This window comes from Schistocerca cancellata, chromosome 2 (genome assembly GCF_023864275.1).
Source record: "Schistocerca cancellata isolate TAMUIC-IGC-003103 chromosome 2, iqSchCanc2.1, whole genome shotgun sequence".
NCBI lineage: Eukaryota > Metazoa > Arthropoda > Insecta > Orthoptera > Acrididae > Schistocerca > Schistocerca cancellata.
In genome coordinates, this window is record NC_064627.1 from 1,015,368,039 (window position 1) to 1,015,388,390 (window position 20,352).

General features: G+C 41.5%; 1 protein-coding gene and 1 pseudogene across 1 annotated transcript in view; one reads left to right on the forward strand and one right to left on the reverse strand.

Annotated features, from left to right (window-relative positions):
• LOC126162991 (homeobox protein unc-4 homolog) overlaps positions 1-20,352 on the reverse strand; it is a 587,122-nt gene that overhangs the window by 295,124 nt on the left and 271,646 nt on the right. The window lies entirely within an intron of this gene.
• Positions 1,409-1,526, forward strand: LOC126164235 (5S ribosomal RNA; annotated as a pseudogene).

Genomic DNA, 20,352 nt, shown 5'->3' on the forward strand with positions numbered 1-20,352 from the left:
TGTATGGGGAATTGCTGGTTTATTTGGCCTAAACCATCTCTTTCTTCTCTTTAAGTTAGCATATGGACACATTTCTCGTCACCAGTAACGGTACAGGATAGTAATGGGCCGGCCGGAGTGGCCGAGCGGTTCTAGGCGCTACAGTTTGGAACCGCGTGACCGCTACGGTCGCAGGTTCGAATCCTGCCTCGGGCATGGATGTTTGTGATGTCCTTAGGTTAGTTAGGTTTAAGTAGTTCTAAGTTCTAGGCGACTGATGACGTCAGAAGTTAAGTCCCATAGTGCTCAGAGCCATTTGAACCATTTTTGATAGTAATGGTCGGTGTTGTCCACGAGTCAATTGATGACGAGGAAGCAGAGACGCACATATGGTCACTCACAGATTTTTATGATATAGGCTTAGAACATGTGGTACCCATAAACCCGATATTTGAACTTAATGTGGATTAATGGGTTTAAACGATCCTCATCAAACCCCGACGGTCTTCCTGACTGTGGATAGTCGTTGATGTCGAAACGATCCTCCTTAAAACGAGAAAACCATTTTCTTACCGTGTTCTGTCCAGTGGCATTATCCTCATACAGCGGAAATGTTGCTGGTTGCCACTGCTTCTGTCACGAGCTCAAACAGAAGAATATGTCGGGAATGTTACGATTACTCCTTTTACATTTCACTTTCTAGCGTCTACAGCTCCACTCACTATCTCCAAATGACAAAATGACAACATTAAACTCAAATAGCAACAGTGAACTGCAAGTAAAAAATGACAGTTGATAAATAAACCCACAGCGACCGGATTTCCAACATGAAAAACAAAAACGCTACGGAAATATGCACCGTCCTATTATTTTATGTGGTCAAGAGAGACTGTTCAGTGTGATTGTAGCCCAGGTCTGTCCCTTTTTTTGTCAATTGTTCCACGTTATATGCGACTGTGCACATCACATTTTTGTTATAGTTCTGCTTCACTGTTTTTAGTCAAGGATCAATTTCTGCCGGCCGAAGTGGCGGTGCGGTTAAAGGCGCTGCAGCCTGGAACCGCAAGACCGCTACGGTCGCAGGTTCGAATCCTGCCTCGGGCATGGATGTTTGTGATGTCACTAGGTTAGTTAGGTTTAACTAGTTCTAAGTTCTAGGGGACTAATGACCTCAGCAGTTGAGTCCCATGGTGCTCAGAACCATTTGATCAATTTCTTATTCCTAAATCCATTTCTTTGTTGGTTTACACTGGTTATTCATAATTAATGATGGTTTTACCAACTGAAGAAGGCTGAGAACTTCACCTAGCCACACTGACTGGCAGTGCGGCTTTCTATATTATCTCCCTATACCCTATACCCTATACCATATGACATAGCATTGTAAGTATCTTTTGATACGGAATTACAAATCTTATATATTATATACGCCAAGAGCCTTGCCGCAGTGGTAACACCGGTTCCCGTCAGATCACCAAAGTTAAGCGCTGTCGGGCTGGGCTAGCACTTGGATGGGTAACCATCCGGTGTGCCGAGCGCTGTTGGCAAGCGGGGTGCACTCGGCCCTTGTGAGGCAAACTGAGGAGCTACTTGACTGAGAAGTAGCGGCTCCGGTATCGTAAACTGACATACGGCTTGGAGAGCGGTGTGCTGACCACATGCCCCTCGATACCCGCATCGAGTGACGCCTGTGGGTTGAGGAAGACACGGCGGCCGGTCGGCAGCGTTTGGCCTGCCAAGGCCTGTTAGGACGGAGTTTACTATATATTATATACGAACAGGCTCGTTCTTTGTCAGGCGTAGGTAATCCACACACAGCTTCCCGACGAAATGCACCAGATTTTCATCCTTATTTAATTCTATTCACTCACTACTTTGGAAATATGTCAGATAACTTCATTTCTATATTATCAAAGTATTAATTTATAAAAATTTCTGTACAGATGTACACCAGAATAACCATTTTCTGGGGGCCTTATTATTTATTTATTTATTTATGCATTTATTTTACCTGGCAAGATTAGGGCCTTCAGGCCCTCTCTTACACCTAACCAGGCATACTCAGATACAACAAATTTCAGTTTCTACAGAACATTAAGGACATATAACATGTTATACAGTATTAATGTTACAGAAAAAAATAGAGATTATAAAAGTAGTACAATGATAATTATAACAATCAAAAAATAATTATAACAATCAAGAACAATAATAATGGTAATGACTATGTATATGAAAGTAAACATATTATACTTTTATGAATGTCAGTCCTATTGCTAGTTGGGAATTTTCTCGTTATATTCTTCCAGCTTGTGAGTTATTCTCATCAAGCAGAGACATAAGACGATAGAACGGGGTGAAAGAGATATAGAAGAGGTAGATAGGTTAGAGGAAGAGAAATAGAATGGTAAAATTCGAAGCTATGATGGAGAGGAGAAAGAAAAAGATGAGAGGGTCACAACAATGGTGGCTATACCGTCCCTAATATGTAAGTCTTGAGTTCCCTCTTGAATGTTAAGTGGTTCTGGATAAGACGCAGATCACAGGGGAGCGCGTTCCATAGTCGTATGGCTGAGATGGAGAATGACACGGAGAAAGATTTTGTGTTATGTAAAGGTACAGCCAAGATGCTAGACGTATCCGATCTGGTATTGCGGTTGTGGAATGATGATAGGTGTTTTATGTGAGAAGATAAGTATTGGGGGCACCAGTGGCTAAGAAATCGATGAAGTAAGCACATCGTGTGGAGATCGCGTGCCTTATGTGGGCGTATCCAACCTAGCTGGGAGTATGAAGGACTGATATGATCATACAACCGTATATTGCATACGTATCTGACGCAAGCATTCATCACTAGCTCGAGGCATCTCGAATTTTCACTATTTGTGCCGTGTTGAACTACATCACAGTAGTAAAGATTAGGCAAGACTAGTGTTTGGACTAATTTTTGTTTAACATGGGTTGGAAATATTTTTCTAAATTTTTGAATTGCATGTAGGGAGGAGAGCGATTTCCGGCAAGCTGTGACTGTTTGTTCTTCCCAGTTTAGGTGTTCATCCAAGATTATTCCAAGGTCTTTTACTGTTTTTTGGTATTTGAGGGACTGTTTCGCGAAAGTACCGACTGATTAACTTTGGATGAGATATAAGTATGACCTGGGATTTCTTGGGGTTTAGTTTCAGACTTAGGTTCTGTGCCCATCGAGAAACAGAGCAAAGATCTGCGTTCATACTCGCTACTGCGTCAGCAATGTTCTTGGGGCTTGCACTTATGTACAGTTGGATGTCGTCGGCATATAGATGGTAGTTGCAGGAGTGAATCACTGAAGAAATATCATTAATGTACAGTGAGAAGAGTAATGGACCAAGGACGGAGCCTTGGGGAACTCCAGAGCGCACGTTTTTCCATGATGACTTTTCCGACTCACAAATGACTTGTTGACTTCTGTTTTTGAGGTAGCTGTCGAGCCAGTGTATTGCGCTGTTTGAGAAATTATTACTGTTTACTTGGTAGTGTTAGGTGCAGAGGGTGGCCGGATGCCTTTCCTGCCGCCACCCCGAACCCCCCCCCAGGACGGAATTAGCGTACCCCAGCTGTCTGCGTCTAGTGTAAGTCATGGAATAGTGCGAACGTTTTTCAAATGTTTGCGAGTCGTGTAACTGAGGCGGAACGTGGGGACCAGCCCGGTATTCAGCCAGCGGAATGTGAGAAACCGCCTAAAACCACATCCAGGCTGGCCGACATACCGGCCCTCGTCGTTAATCCGCCGGACGTATTCTATCCGGGGTCGACGCGCCTACCCGAGCCCAGGAAGCAGCGCGTTAGCGCTCTCGGTTACCCTGGCGGGTACATGTACACCAGAATATGTGGCTGAAGAGATGCGAAACCGACTGTGTGAGTCTCTAAATGGACTTCAGTATAAACAGCTACTGCGGACTATTGGACTTTTCATTCGATTTTATATGTTAACGGCTTTAAAACCTGTAAGTTAACACCTGCGTTATACTGTATGAACGGGTAAACAATTACGTCGAATTCAACCGACAATATTTCGGAAGTTGTTCAGAGATATTTTCTGAGTATTTTGGTAAAAGATACCTTTGGTCTTTCGTGGCTCGTTGCGGGTGGTTACGTTTCATTTTCTTTCTTATCCTCATTTATCTTTAAATCTGTGTAGCACTGAAAGCATCTGGACAACAGTATAAATGACGACCTAATGTGGTACGTAACTTGTTTAGAAGTAAAACTTGTCCGCAGCTCGTGGTCGTGCGTTAGCGTTCTCGCTTCCCGCACCCGGGTTCCCGGGTTTGATTCCCGGCAGGGGCAGCGATTTTCTCTGCCTCGTGATGACTGGGTGTTGTGTGATGTCCTTAGGTTAGTTAGGTTTAAGTAGTTCTAAGTTCTAGGGGACTGATAACCATAGATGTTAAGTCCCATAGTGCTCAGAGCCATTTGAACCAGCCAAATAAAACTTGTTCCATAATAAGTGCTATCGGCAGGGGATCTCAAATTGATTCCATATTTCTACATTTCCAAACGATTTTTGATACTGTGCCTCATAAGCGACTTCTAATCAAGTTGCTTGCCTGTTGGGCATCGTCTCACTTATGCGACTGGATTCGTGATTTCCTGTCGGAAGCATCAGGGGAACTCGCCGTGTAAAACAGATGTGATATCAGGCATTCCGGAAGACAGCGTTGTAGACCCTCTGCTGTTCATAATCTGTATAAACGATTCGGGAGACTATCTGGGGAGCCCTTTTTGATTGTTTGCAGATGATGTTGTCATTTACTGTCTAGTAACATCAGAAGAACAAAAGCAAGCGCAAAATGCTTTAAACTTGGCAACTGTATAATGACTTTCAATAATGGTTCAAATCAAATGGCTCTGAGCACTATGGGACTTAACTTCTAAGGTCATCAGTCCCCTAGAACTTAGAACTACTTAAACCTAACTAACCTAAGGACATCACACACATCCACGTCCGAGGCAGATTCGAACCTGCGACCGTAGCGGTCGTGCGGTTCCAGACTGTAGCGCCTTTAACCGCTTGGCCACCCCGCCCGCACCTCAATAATGAAAGCTGCGATATCATCCACTTGAATTAAAGAGAACCCGCTAAGTTTCGGTTACACGATGAACCACATAAGTCTAAAGACTTGCAATTCAACTAAATACTTGGTTATTACAGTTACGAACAACATAAATTGGTACGATTACGTAGATACGTTGCGGTGAACACAAACCAGAGACTGCATTCCATTCGTAGAACACTTAGAGCAGGGATACCAAGCTTTTAGGTTACCTGGACACAATGGAAGAAGAAGAGTATTTTTGGACGCGCATAATATACTTAACACTATGAATATTCACAGAGGGGGAAGAAACCAGGATGGATCAATGAGAGAATATTCAATTTACCATAACTTTACCCAAACAGAATATTATGGATATATTTTTAACGATCGTCTGATAGATGCTCACTTCATGGACCGCAATGATACTTGCTTGGCCGCATGCGGCCCACGGGGTGCCTGTTGGAGAACCCTGACTTAGAAGATGCAACAGATCTACTAATGAGACAGCCTACACCTCGCTTGCCCGTCCTCTTCTGGAGTATGCGATCCTTGTCTGATAGGATTGACAAAGGACACCGGAAAGTTTCAAACAAGGGCAGCTCGTTTTGTAATATCGTGAAATAGGGGAGAGAGTGTCATGTAGCTGTACGATACGCGATTTGAGATGCGAATGATAAAAACAAAGGCGTTTTTAGTTGCGGATATTTTCACGAAATTTGAATCTCCAACTTTCTCCTCCGAATGCGAAAATGTTTTGTGACGCTCAACTGCGTAGGGAGGACCGATCGTATTAATAAAATAAGAGAAATCAGGGTTTGCACGAAAAAAGACCTGACTGCTCGTTTCTCCTGCACTCTGTTCCAGACAGCAAACGTAGAGAAATAGCTTGAACATGGTTCGATGAACCCTCAGCCGGGCACTTAATTGTGAACAGCTGAGTAGTCAGGTAGCTGTAGATGTAGGTGCAGTTGGGGTAACAAACCGTTTAATGGTTTTGTTTTATACAGAAAATTGTAATTTTGGTAATATTTTGGATGTTACGTGGAAAAGTAAAGATTCAACAGCATTTGAGAAATAGCGGCAACATATCCTTCAAAGAGGTTGCGCTGCCAGACACTATTAGCAGATCCTTTGCTTGTGAGTGGAGAGAGTGGGAGATAGGGAGGGATAGAGGGAGAGAGAGAGAGAGAGAGAGAGAGAGAGAGAGAGTGGGAGAGAGAGAGAGAGAGAGAGAGAGAGAGAGAGAGAGAATTCGGGTTGTATGCCGTGATGGAGTAAGACGTGTTTAGGCTGTGGTGTGTGCTGGCAATAATTTTTTAGTATTTTTCATTTAAGGAGAGATATTTTGTAAATTCATTCAGAGGACTTCAAAAGGTACTGTAATAGCGCATGTGCCGAGACACCCAAACGCAGTAATTAATTTTGTCATGGCTTTTGAATTGAAGGTTTTTGTGATAATGCAACAGTGTGTGATTTTTTTTCAAAGATGGCTAGCACACGTATTTGTAAGAAAATAAAGAGAATTTGTTCAGATTTTTGCACTATTACTGTAAAGCGAATTGCCGGCCGGTGTGGCCGTGCGGTCTAGGCGTTTCAGTCTGGAACCGCGTGACCGCTCCGGTCGCAGGTTCGAATCCTGCCTCGGACATGGATGTCTGTGATGTCCTTAGGTTAGTTAGGTTTAAGTAGTTCTAAGTTCTAGGGGACTGATGACCACAGATGTTAAGTCCCATAGTGCTCATAGCCATTTGAACCTTTTTTTTTTTTTTGTAAAGCGAATTTTTGATGTTTCAAGTGTTAAAATATTTTGTATTAGTGATATAAAGTTTTGTTAATACAGTTACCTTATTGTTTTTCCATCAATCAGCATTCGTCCCTTTATTTAAAGTTTCATATAAATAATTTTGCTTTCCCGAGTTCCTCAGTAACAGAAGGTTAATTGACAATGGTCGTTGCAGTAATGAGACTTATTAGCACAGGAGTTTTGTGGATGTCTCTATAAGTTTAAAGAACGCATTGCACATCACGTTGCTAGTAGTTTGAATTTTTATTTTTTGTCTAGCATAGCAGCAACAGCTGCAGTAGTTTAAAGATAACAGGAGCACAGCATTTATTGATTGTTCAAACTAGTAGGCCACTTATGGTTTACATGTGATACAATTGAAACGTCCCCTTAGAAAAATTATTGAATTACTGTGCTGATAAACCTCTTACATTACTTGATTTTCAAACAGCTGAGCAGAACTGAACGTACTCAGACATTTCGCTCTTTACCTGTTCTGATCAACACTAAACTGACACACAATACTTTCAGCGCAACGCAATGTGACTTTCAATAATCCCTACAAAAGAATGGCCCTGACTAACATTAAACTATACCTTTCACAAATCACTTACCTCACAAAAATCTTCGTTACTCTAACTACTGCAATACAGCGAGCGCCACTACTGCCAGCTTAATAGTGTTCAAAGGTCATAATATATAGCAGTTCATGACATCCAGTCTTACAAATGTACTGTGTCTGATGGACACACGACCAGATCATCCGCTCTCAAAACTCCGCCATTTCTCTCCCCACATCCACACCACTCCTGGTGGCTCACCTCCAACGCGCTGTTAACAGCCAACTGCCCAACGCTACAACAGCGACCATTGCAACAATGCCGACCAACCTCAGACTGCACACAGCACAGCCAGTGACTTTCATACAGAGCGCCACGTGGCGGCGGCGCCACCAATATAAGAACCCAAACAGCCTACTTACACAATTAACATTATGTTTTTCTCGCAGTCAGATTGCTTTTATTATTGCTAACAGGACAGTTTTCTTAAATTTAACGGAACAGACCGAGCGAGGTGGCGCATTGGTTAGCCCACTGGCCTCGCATTCGGGAGGACGACTATTCAAACCCGCGCCCGCCCATCCTGATTTACACTTTCTATGATTTCCCTAAATCGCTTCAGGCATATGCCGGGATGGTTCCTTTCAGAGCGCACGGCCGACTTCCTTTCTCATCCTTCCCTAATCCGAATGGACCGATGACCTGGCTGTTTGGTCCCCTCCCTCAACCATGCAAGAGAACAGACTGTACTCTCGCCACGGGCGTTGCAGTAGACAGTTTAACGCTGCATTTCTGATTAACTTTTCCACGGCTGATCACTTTGCAAGAATTACGAGATTACTTACAAACTTTAAATACGAGTTTAACTGCTTCTCTAATCACGAGTTAAACTTTCACATTCCCACGCAGACGAAATAACTATACATTACCGTACAACAAAAGCTAATTAGCCGCTTTCAACTGTGTGGATGATAATCACATTATTATTCGGTAATGGGTCACCGGAGACGAAGGGGCCCCTTTTACTAAAACACAAAATATTCGGGAAAAACCTCCTAAATATTGTCGGCACTACAGAAAAGTCGTTCAGTCGTACACAGATGCCAATCATGCTTGTAACAGCCGCGAAGCTGATTACAGCTGCACGCACTTTTAAAGGAGAACTTCGGAGTCGGAAAAAGTCCTGTAGGAGTCAACGAGCGTGACGTCAAAGCGCTGCATCACTCCTTCCTGACTCACCGGGGAGCATCCGGCGAGAAGGCCGGAGCATTCACCGAAGCGAGCTGCGGCTGCCTAGCTGTAGACCGGGGCGCGGCCGACTTTCCCGGGCTAGCACACCACCTAAACGAGTGTAGCCTCTCGCTACGTATCTGGTCTTTTTTTAGACTAAAATTTATTCGAACTGGCCATTAACAATTCCCATATTTGACATAAAATCATGAATTCCCGTTTTCAATTAGAGAAAGTTAAATAAAAGAATAGAATGGAATAGAGTATTATATGCTAAGTAGCAAGGAGCTTTGTTCAAAGAGTACCTAACGAACGTCCCTCTTCTTTCCCAACCACTATATAAACACAACGGACGTATTGTTAACGTCTTCAGCGCCTGAAAGTCCTCAGCGTTTGGGAGTCTTTGAGTTCGAGACTGTAGTGTCCGACCTTTTAGCGTTTGAGTCTCGAGTATTCGCGTCTCTTAAGTTCATGCACCACTGCGTGAAATAGTTAACTTCATTGGAAGCCGGACTAATTAAAAGTAAAATTTGTTCTTTTATTTTATGGTCAACAGTTCGAAAACTGGCAGAAACGAGATAACGCTAACATATCAGTCGATAAAATTTCGACGCCATTAATTCAAATTTCAGAACTTGAGTTGTTGCCGAAGCTACTATTCAAACATCGCGTCGCTTTGTTTGGACATTTATTATCGAGTTTAAGTGTGACCATTCATAGTAGTGAATCATATCAAAGAAACTGTGCTAATAAAAAACCGTGTTAAGCAAAAACTATAGTGTCCTACGTTTTCGAACAGAGTATCACGGGAAGTGAACCACGAATTGGTTTATATCTGGGCAATAATAATAATGATAATAATAGTTTTTCCCACATTAATAATAAAGGGAATAATTTTCAAAGGACAAAACATTGTGTTGTGTTAAATGAACCCCGTGTCTTTTGAAGAAATGAACTTGGTGTACATGTGCTACGCTAATCAAAGATATCAGTTAATTCTGAAACACCGATCAGCCGCCTAGTAACCCTTGATTAGCAACTTTGGTGGCAATCGCTAAACAACGCAGCTTGCTGATAGTAATAATTTGAATCTAAACTTATGAATGAAAGAGACTTCCCGGGGCTGGTTAGCTTGCGAGTTTAGCTCCGAAATGAGTAAGAGCTAGACATAACCCTACGTGAGACAATGGGATGGGAACCCTCAACCCCGAAACGGCGCGTCCCAATGGCTGATAGTGAAATCCCCTGTAGATATGCAGGACAGGTGTGAATAAGGCCTAGTCAAATAAGCACCCGCGGATTGGTCAACGGCTTCAATGGCAGAGAGGACGGAAGAACCGAATTTCAAATCAACTTTGCGAATGACTTGGACTGAGCGGCAAAGTGGTCAGCGTCTGTTTACCTAGTAGGTACCGCTGCACACAATTAGGTAGTTACCGCTGCACACCTGTTAGTTAATTCCATTTAACTTTCATTCTAAATAGAATAGTATTTAGTTGAGAGATAGTTAACCTGTGACCAGTTCATAAAAATGCAGTGAACTGCGTTTATAATTTTATGTCAGCTAGGAAAATACTTGAACAATAATACTGAACCTATGTCCAATTAATGATTCTGCAGTGAATAGTAATAATAACGTTATAAAGACCATTCCGTGTGAATAAGCACTGAAAGTAATAGTGTGTTTCGTTATTTGCTATATTTATTCAAATAGTTTGTGCTGTTTTCGCTGTTAGTTCCAACCTTAACGTTAACATATGCAGGTGTCAGAGTTCATTGCACTCGCGTGTGGTAAAATATAGGTTGTGTTATCCATTAAAGTTACTCATACTGTGAGGTAAGTGATTTCTGCCATTCTATTGTAGGGATCATTGAAAGTCAGACTGCGTTGCGCTAAAAATATCGTGTGTCAGTTTAGTGATGATCAGCATAAGTAAAGAGAGAAATGTCTGAGTACGTTCAGTTTTGCTCAGCTGTTTGAAAATCAAATAGCGTAAGGGATTTACCAGCACAGTAATTCACTAATTTTTCTAAGGGGACGTTTTAATACCATCTTTTTTTTAACAAGAACGTTAGTCTTTCTCTTGCCTAATTAGGCTGGCGACCGTTTTTCTTATTCTTTAAACAGAGTAGCTAGGTAAAACATTATTAATTATTGTTTGAGTAATTACGTAATTCTGACTTTCACTTCCGATAAGACACTTCCGTTAGGTACAACGCGGTCAATATAACAAAATTCTTCTCAGGGGGTAACACTGCTCTGCTTCTTCATACCATAATTACTAGAATAAGAATAACTTCTTTATACGAACTGCCTTAGGCTTTGAGGTTAAGGTATAGTAGTAGCAGACGGTAGTGTTATATCCTGACGATACCCTTGTTTCCGATGAACACTCGCCGTCGAGGACAACATGCTGGGTTCAATTTCTTAAGTAGTCCTCGCAATAGAGAAATTTCTTCCCAATAATAAAATTTCAAGTTTTAATGTGACCTTCCATTACAGACTGACTGCATATCGAGATTAATAAGTTTTATGCATATCTATATATGCATGCAAATGCATATGCATATGTATGTTTTTTGATAATTATTTTCTCGGGATGTGTTACAGATATCAATGTCAAATTTCGTCAAAATGTTTATTGATATTTCCTCTACAAACTGGAAATTTTTCGACCAGAAATGTCGAAGAGCAAAGGCGGAAGTGCCGTCGGAACGAAACAAAATTTCGATGTAGACCTCCACGCGCGGTATGTCACAGGTCAGCCGGCTCGTCTGAAATCAAAATTGAGTTGACGTTAGCGAAGTATATAAGACTCTTTAGGAGCTGTAACTCGCTCAAGTTATTTGGAGCATAGGAAACAAAATGGCTGCCACCTGAAAAAATAGGTTTTTTTATCGATTTGTCGACTTCGTCGACCAAGTAAAAGTATTTATAGTTGATGGATCGGAATACCAGTGGTACAACTACTAGACAATTTAGTTAGCTTTGTTGGAAACAGAGAATCATGCCAATCGGTTCAGTAGATTTGAAGTTACCACACCGCGCGATAAAAAGAAAGTCAACTCGAGAAAAACGCGTTTAAAGTTTTGACTACATATAAATGCAGTATTATACAACTTGCGTTCAATCTGCTATTCCGGGTCCATAAACTAGTCCTTCCTCTTTGTCATAGAGGGCGTTCTGCTCGATCTGGGCCATCCTGCGTTGCTCCAGAGCCGCTCGTACTGCCGGTGACAAGCGGTTTTCTGCCGCTTGAATCCGGTGGTCGTCCGAGTGCTTGGCGAACTGCGTCGAATAGAGTCCCAGGGTGACGTCCATCGTTGTCATGGTCTTTAGAATTGCTGAATACCCTTCGTTGAAGGTGTTCACTGCCAGGAAAGTCGCAATCTCCACGGTCTTCGCGCCAGAATGCAAATGCTTGTGGGCTAACTTCCAAACACACGAGTTCAAACTTTCATTTGAATTTTGTGTGTTTCCTCCCAAGCACAGGTACAATAACTCACCCTCAGAAAGAAAAAAAAAAACTGGTGCGTGTAAAAGGCCGATTTCAGGCAGGTGCATTTTTTTTGTTCAACCGCGAATAACAAACATTTACGTTCCGTATTGGGAAAAACCGTTCCAGGGGTGGATTCTAAACACTTTTATGGATCCAAAAATGCATTTTTTTTTAAAATTGACATCTTGAACCAAAAGATAGTAAACCTCCCCTTTACCTTCGATCTTGTGCAGCCGGCATTACGCGGCACACCTAACCTTTCCTAGTCAGAAACAGGACTGCCACCTAGCGGCGGAATGGGTGAACTTGCGGTTTCAGTAAACTGTTTATCCGCCGGGGAGAAATAGGAACTGTTTGTTCTGTTCTGCGCAGAACGCAGCATTTTGAGCGCGCTTTCTGGTTGTTATTGTTTTCGCGTGTGGTCGGCAGAAGAGAAATACGTGATCTCTTGGAAACTCTTTTGGTTGTTGTGCGAGATATTCTAGACATTTTTGAGTGAGTATTTTTTTAAAATAAATACGGTAACAAAACAAATGGAAATTCTCTTCTAAGAAAACCACTATATCTGATAACAGCTTCTTATTGTAGAAAGGAAAGAAAGTATAACCGTGCTTATTGAGGCATACGACATGGAGAGTTGTCTATATGATCTAGATACGCTGCACCATAATAATACACGTCTACAAATGTTTAATTCTGAGTTTAACCGTTTTATGTAAATGTGCATATAATTTTACTTTCGATATGTGTGCGTATTACCTTAATTGTTCGATTTGATTGCATCTTTTACGTTATTTCTGTATTGCAGGAAGGACAGAGTTGACATAAAAGTTACAAGAGTCAGAGCAGTTGTGCGAGCAGCGATTAATGAGGAATGTAAAACCCGTCGTGCATCTTCGCGGCCGCACTATTGGGAAATAGCTTCCCTCACTACCACGTCACTTGCACAAATCCCGTCAGGTGCGATCAACAAGGCACACCCATTCCGACGAAGTTTCTAAATTCCTGTGCATCTTCGGGCCTCAACTCCTTCATTAACAGGGAGTCTCCAGTCCTTCCTCCCAGCCAGGGATGAAACAGATTCCTACTCCTAGCATTAGGCCGCCGTCGTGCCTCTCTCCTAACGACTAAGGCGGACACTGTAACAGCAAATGCTGCATAGATAATTGCATCCTCCGTGTCTAAAATGCTGTGAAACATAAACAAAGATAATCATTTTCTTGTACATGACGTAAAAGGAGCACTTTAGTGCGTAATTCTCTATGATCCTAACGTTTTTTTTTTTTTCATTGTAGGTGAATAGATAACAATAACTGCTTAAGGGGTTCCGGAAGCCCTATACTTGCAATGTTAAAATAACGCTTGTAAATTACATCTTTCCTCACAAAGTATTTGAGGTAGGAAGTTGAACTCTTTACAGATTATTTATTGGAATATGGGCTACAACTTAACACAGGGATTTTACAAAATTTTAGTTCAGTTATTAAAGATGATTTTTTTCAATTGTAATGAAAATTCACAACATTTTTTTGCAATTTTTTATTTATATATTCAAAAATATACAGTTTTTTTGGAAAAAGGCTGTGTTAAATTATGCAGAAGATACTGTGTAACATTTACTGAAAGTTTGAAACAGATATGTTTGGAAGATCCTTAGAAAACATGTAATTATTATGAGAAAATAAAAGTTTTGGGAATCGAGCGACAAAGATTGGATTAACTTTTTAGTGCATTCCAGGCCCATAGGATGGATTATCTTCATCCTCTGCAAACTCCTCCTCCAGCTTCCTCTTGTTCCTCCTCCTGTTTAATCTTGCTTGTATTTCTAGACTCTTTACAGCCCTGTCTGCAGCCCGAATGCGTTCCTTGTCTAAAGCAAGCATCGCTCGTACCATGTTAGAACCTATCTTCATTCCCATATTTCTAAATACCTTGCACCTTACAATGTTGCCATCATTGAAAGTCGCAACAGCATCATACACACCAAAGTGAAGTGTTTCTATTCCAACAAATACAGTCTTGGGGATTCTCGACCATATAACACTATTTACGCTTTCATTGGGGTTTTGAGTTTTTCCGTGAATACACTTTTTCAACAGTTCAGTTATTATTATTATTATTATTATTATTATTAATTATTATTAATAATTATTAATAACTGGTTAATAATAACACCATTTGACAGCAGTTTAACAGCGCCACAGTGGGTCACGCCCATGTAGAACACATTTCAAAAAAAATTTAAAAATAGTTGTAGTCTTCGGAATTGAATAAATTATATATCTATTAAAAGGTAATAGTCTGCAGATTCAGAAAACGCAAAAAAGTAAAAATTGAACTTTTCATGATTTTGAGCCTTTCCGGAGCCCCTTAATAAATAGGAAGCTCTCAGAAACTTCAGTAGGAGTAAATAGTACGAATAGCGGCTTTACAAAATTATCAGTTTTCACACTCAACGACGTAAGCAAGCCTGGGTTTCGAATACATACCCTTGGGGCGCTAGCGCAGACTTGGACGTAGAGAGACTTTGTATAGTCTCTCCAAGTACACGTTAGGTGATGATGAAGTCCCATACTCCTTGACGGAGCGCAGGGGACGATGCGGGAGACACGCAGCGCTGTACTAGGCAAGGTCCTGGCAGAGGTGGTTTGCCATTGCCTTCCTCCGACCGTAATGCGGATGAATGGTGATGATGATGATGATGATGAATACGACACAACAACACCCGGTCATCTCGACGCAAGTGAAAATCCCTGACCCCGCCTTCAATCGAACCCGGCACCCCGTGCTCGGGAAGCGAGAACGCTACGCGAGACCACGAGCTGCGGACACACGTTAGGTATACCGTGTAATACAGGGCCGGCCAAACGCTGCACAGTGTGCAGACGTGCGGAAGTGCTGCACATGTGCGCACGTGTGCGACAGCGACATCTGTTATTAGACATGTGTCCTAAATGAACGGCGGCGGCTCGACTTCCCTGTTTATGTGGTACAAGCAAGAGCGCAACATACCCAGTCTCGTTTACCCCTGGTTGTTGCTATTGTGGTCTTCAGTCCTGAGACTGGTTTGATGCAGCTCTCCATGCTACTCTATCCTGTGCAAGCTTCTTCATCTCCCAGTACCTACTGCAACCTACATCCTTCTGGATCTGCTTAGTGTATTCATCTCTTGGTCTCCCCCTACGATTTTTACCCTCCACACTGCCCTCCAATATTAAATTGGTGATCCCTTGATGCCTCAGAACATGTCCTACCAACCGATCCCTTCTTCTGGTCAAGTTGTGCCACAAACTTCTCTTCTTCCCAATCCTATTCAATACTTCCTCATTAGTTATGTGATCTACCCATCTAATCTTCAGCATTCTTCTGTAGCACCACATTTCGAAAGCTTCTATTCTCTTCTTGTCCAAACTATTTACCGTCCATGTTTCACTTCCATACATGGCTACACTCCATACAAATACTTTCAGAAATGAATTCATGACACTTAAATCTATACTCGATGTTAACAAATTTCTCTTCTTCAGAAACGCTTTCCTTGCCTTTGCCAGTCTACATTTTATATCCTCTCTACTTAGACCATCATCAGTTATTTTGCTCCCCAAATAGCAAAACTCCTTTACTACTTTAAGTGTCTCATTTCCTAATCTAATTCCCTCAGCATCACCCGACTTAATTCGACTACATTCCATTATCCTCGTTTTGCTTTTGTTGATGTTCATCTTATATTCTCCTTTCAAGACACTGTCCATTCCGTTCAACTGCTCTTCCAGGTCCTTTGCTGTCTCTGACAGAATTACAATGTCATCGGCAAACCTCAAGGTTTTTATTTCTTCTCCATGGATTTTAATACCCCTGGTAACCGTAACCTTAACAGAGAAGTACTGAGAAATGCCAGGTACTGTGAAAAAGCAAAGGACGGGAGATCTATGTTCTCAGTCGTTTAAAAATGACTGGGATCTGCAATTCTATTTTGTATCCGTTGGTGAAAACTCACAATGTTTGCTGTGCCGCCGAATAATAGGCGGCCAGCGTAAGTTTTCAATTGAAAGACACTACAATAAATATCACAAAGACGAATGTAGTGTACTCAACAGTGAAGAACGGCAAGCAAAATTAAATGTCCTTAAGAAAATGGATGAGACACATCAACTCGATTATCAATTCTCATGACCAGTGATAAACGTGTTTGGATTTATTCCTTTCATAATTAAAAATTATTGTTTACTAACTGTGCATTATTCCCTCATTCTGATCCATGTTACATTATTATCAGGAAAGTTGGTCATTAAATCGATTGTTCCAATGTATACTTACATTTAGGGATTTTTTTTTAATGTGTAAAGGGCTACGCTCAGCTGAAGTCGATAAAACATAACATTCATCTAATTGTCGGTTATTATGCAGATTTCAGACGTAACTGATGAAAGATATAGCAATAATGGTATTGAAATAACAGGTGATCATCGAGAGTTCTGCAGTTATTCTGTTCAGAGGTCAGTGAGACATAAATTATGTGGGTGTAACTGAGGGCACCGAGAATTAGTTATAGGAAAACTTGCATTAGTTTAATGTTATTTGAAATCATGAATAAGGTTCGTTGGAAGTCGGTAAGTGCTCTCTTTCTTAAATACTAGATCAGAAACATTACGCGTATTTACGTGCCGTCAGTCAAGCTGCCTTAATAAAAACCCACGGTTGTTAACTGTATTACTTGTCTTACTGGGTTAAACTGTTGACATAAAAGTAGACGTCTCAATGAGTAGACTGTGACAGTATTTTAAATGTTTAATACACGAAATACCTTCCCATGGTTGGCTTGCAAGCTGTGGAAAAAGCACTAGAATGCGCCGGTACAGAGTATCCCAGCAGGCGGATAAAGCGACATCTGTGCGTAGAAACATGCACTACATGAACGTTGACGGTTGCGGCGTGCACGCTGTGACCCGGAAGTTGCACATGTGCAGCAGCACCGCACGCGTGCAGAATTTCTGGCCGGCCCTGGTGTAATAGGACTACCAGGCCGCCCACAACCGCACGAGTGGTCGACTGTGAAGAGCGGACAAATTGAATAGCTGGGCAGCGGCCATTAGAGTGGTAAACTGACGCGCGGAGTTCGAATGTTTATACATCGCTTTTGGTTATAAAGTGCCTTCCCTTGTGTTAGGTCGCAAACATATTGCCTCATTTAAATACATTACTACAATATACTTTTTAATTTATGAACAAACAGCAACTAGTCACTGTTTATGAATTTATCTTACGTACTACATGGAATCTGTCGTAGCTAAAAGTTATGTACTGGGCCCCTAGCATTTTTCGTAGTTCATTTACGATAGATGTACGCAAAATGCATCAAAATACTGGAAGATTTGCCCACTATATTAATAGATATTTTCTGACTCTACCTTGCTTTAGATTTTATGACGAGAAGTGCGTTATATATGGCATAGTGCTTTGGCAACTCACGACCAAATTATGAAGTTTCAACCTAACCTAGACCATGAAAACACTACCGATAAGCCAACTTTCTTCAAAATGATCAGAACATGTAAATTGGTATTCTGTCGGTCGGAAATCTTGCTTCCTGACAGCGTGTAACCATTTTTGTAACAGCTGTGGTTTTGAGAAAGGAAACCTGCAAATAGATGCACAGACATGATGCTAATACCGTGTTACAAAAACATTTATTAAGCAAGCATACTGACATACAAATCAACTTAAAATATTCACATACCTGTGAAATGTAATATTCGTTCCTTTCTCGAACTTATTTGTACAATTAATCGCTGCACAACTCTTCACCATTGTACTTCTTTTGATCGGAATGTACAGACAGTAGAATTACGAGTAACAAATACTGTATGTACGCCCCAACAAATATACAACGTTGAATCAGGGTCTTCATAAACAACAATACTACACAACACATCAGACTACAACCACTATAATGGCGTCCAGCCGAAGGTCCAAATTATCCCGCGACTGCAGCGCCATCAGTGAGTCTAGTTATTTTTTACAAGGTCTTTGAGGACTACAGAAAAAGTTGGCAGTTCCAGACTTGTACGCTTGAGGCGCTAGTGCAGACTTGTTTTTACGATAGGTGTGGAACACCAGTTGACAGCAGGAGAGTTTCGAGCGTGTGAAGGTCGTTAGTTCAAATGTCACAGCCAAGTTACTCGTTCTTGCTTGAGTTCTCAGTTGCAAGTCTGGAGCAAAGACATTCTGTACCAGGCTATGCGCTGCTTAATGTATTACTTCTCTGACTTGTCGAACGAATGCAAGTCGTATTTGCTCGGGAGGCAGTGTTTACGCTCGAATCACAGCCCTCTACGGGCCTTGCCACGTGTTTAAGAGCCCTGTTGAATGGTGGACAAAGCATTCTGTTCTGTTCTGAACTTTTGTCTCGTCTCGCCACTTTTGGGCTTTGACATGGGAGACTGCTGTGGTAGCTTGCCTATAGATGCTGGGTATTTGCGCTGAGGTTAGTTTCAAATGGTTCAAATGGCTCTGAGCACTATGGCACTTAAAATCTGAGGTCATCAGTCCCCTAGAACTTGTAACTACTTAAACCTAACTAACCTAAGGACATCGCACACATCCATGCCCGAGGCAGAATTCGAACCTGCGACCGTAGCGGTCTCGCGGTTCCGGACTGAAGCGCCTAGAACCGCTCGGCCACATCGGCTGGCTGAGGTTAGTTTCTGATGGTCATCCTGACGCAAGGAGCTACGAGAATTACAGTGAGGTGGCGGCTTGAACTTGCAGCTGTTTACAGCATTTTCAGCTCTTTAAATCTGCCTTCACTTGCGTTCAAAACTAACTACTGGTCTTCAACGACGTAAGTCGTGGCCCAAGTGGCATGCACGTAGTACAGTATAGGATCGTGCAAAGGTTAGGCGCGCTATCTACATCACATTTCCAGTAATTTAACTACGTTCAGGATTTGCTAATGTACCTAGAATTTTTTTCTGTTTTTCACAAACAGTGACCCTGTCCACCACGTGGCCCGTCACAGAACAAGTGTAATCCTTAGTTTTCTATTGCTTTAGAAATGAGTTTCAATAGCCAGGAATTTATCTAAAATACTTACTATTTTTTTTGTTCCCCACTCACTTGATGAACCCCACGCTAAAAATACGATTGCACACGTGTTTTTACGTCCACATTCATATCTGCATGTAATTTGAGAACGAACGTTATTGCAAAACTTGTCTTCAGCAGAAATAGTAATCATGGCGAAGCCAAACTGCTATGAGCAGAAGCCTTTTTCAATTCTTTGCATGCCTTTAGAGCACAGAAGCTGAGATTTCCGAGACTACTTGCTGTTTATCGGGCGATATTTGAAATGCTTTCTTCATTGATCATCATATTTCGTGTTCTTGCTACACAATGCTATCAGATGGAGGCCTAGGTATACTCCCGTAGCACTAGGTCTGTCTACGAGGAAGATCAACTGTACGTTCACCGAATCAGGTTATGAAACTTTAAGAAGTAACTGTGATCTTAAATCCATTCAAAAATTCACCCACGCCCCCATTTCATCCCACTGAGCAAAGTAAGCATCTCTCTCTTGGACATATTTATGAAACCGTGGTCAAATAGCGTTATAGATTAATTTTTGGGTAAAATTTGGTGTAAAAGGAGCACAATTTAGGCCTTTTTTTACTAAAATCAATTGCTCTAATGTACTTTTAGTTCATTTACAAAAAAAGTATAATGTTAACAAGTGTAATGAAGGAATGCAAGCGAGTGTTGGCTGAATTGCTTCTGCTGTGAGCACCATCACCATTACTTGAACATATATGGTAAGTAAACAAATTTTCAGAATCAGCTCCTTTTATTTCGTAACAGACGTCGTGCACATATTCCGAAAGAGTGTACTGGTTCGTGTGTAAAGCAACACGTAAATTTCCCCTGAATTAATTGAGTTTGACAAAACTTCTCATAGCAAAAGGAGACCGCTGACTTCTGCGAAAAGTCTCCCACTACTACATGACGACGAACAGTTGCTCGATAATGCCGTCAGTTTCATTTACTTTTGTCTCGATTAAAACGTTTGACAGAGAGGCTGCTAGAATACTATAAATATTCATTTCAGGATACGGTCGCAAACCCAACACGAATACCGTAATTATCTGTCATTACTCGTATTCAGTCAACACTTCAGCTACAAATGTTTTTTGTTTTGCATTATCTACCTGGTGTCTGGCTATTTGCCT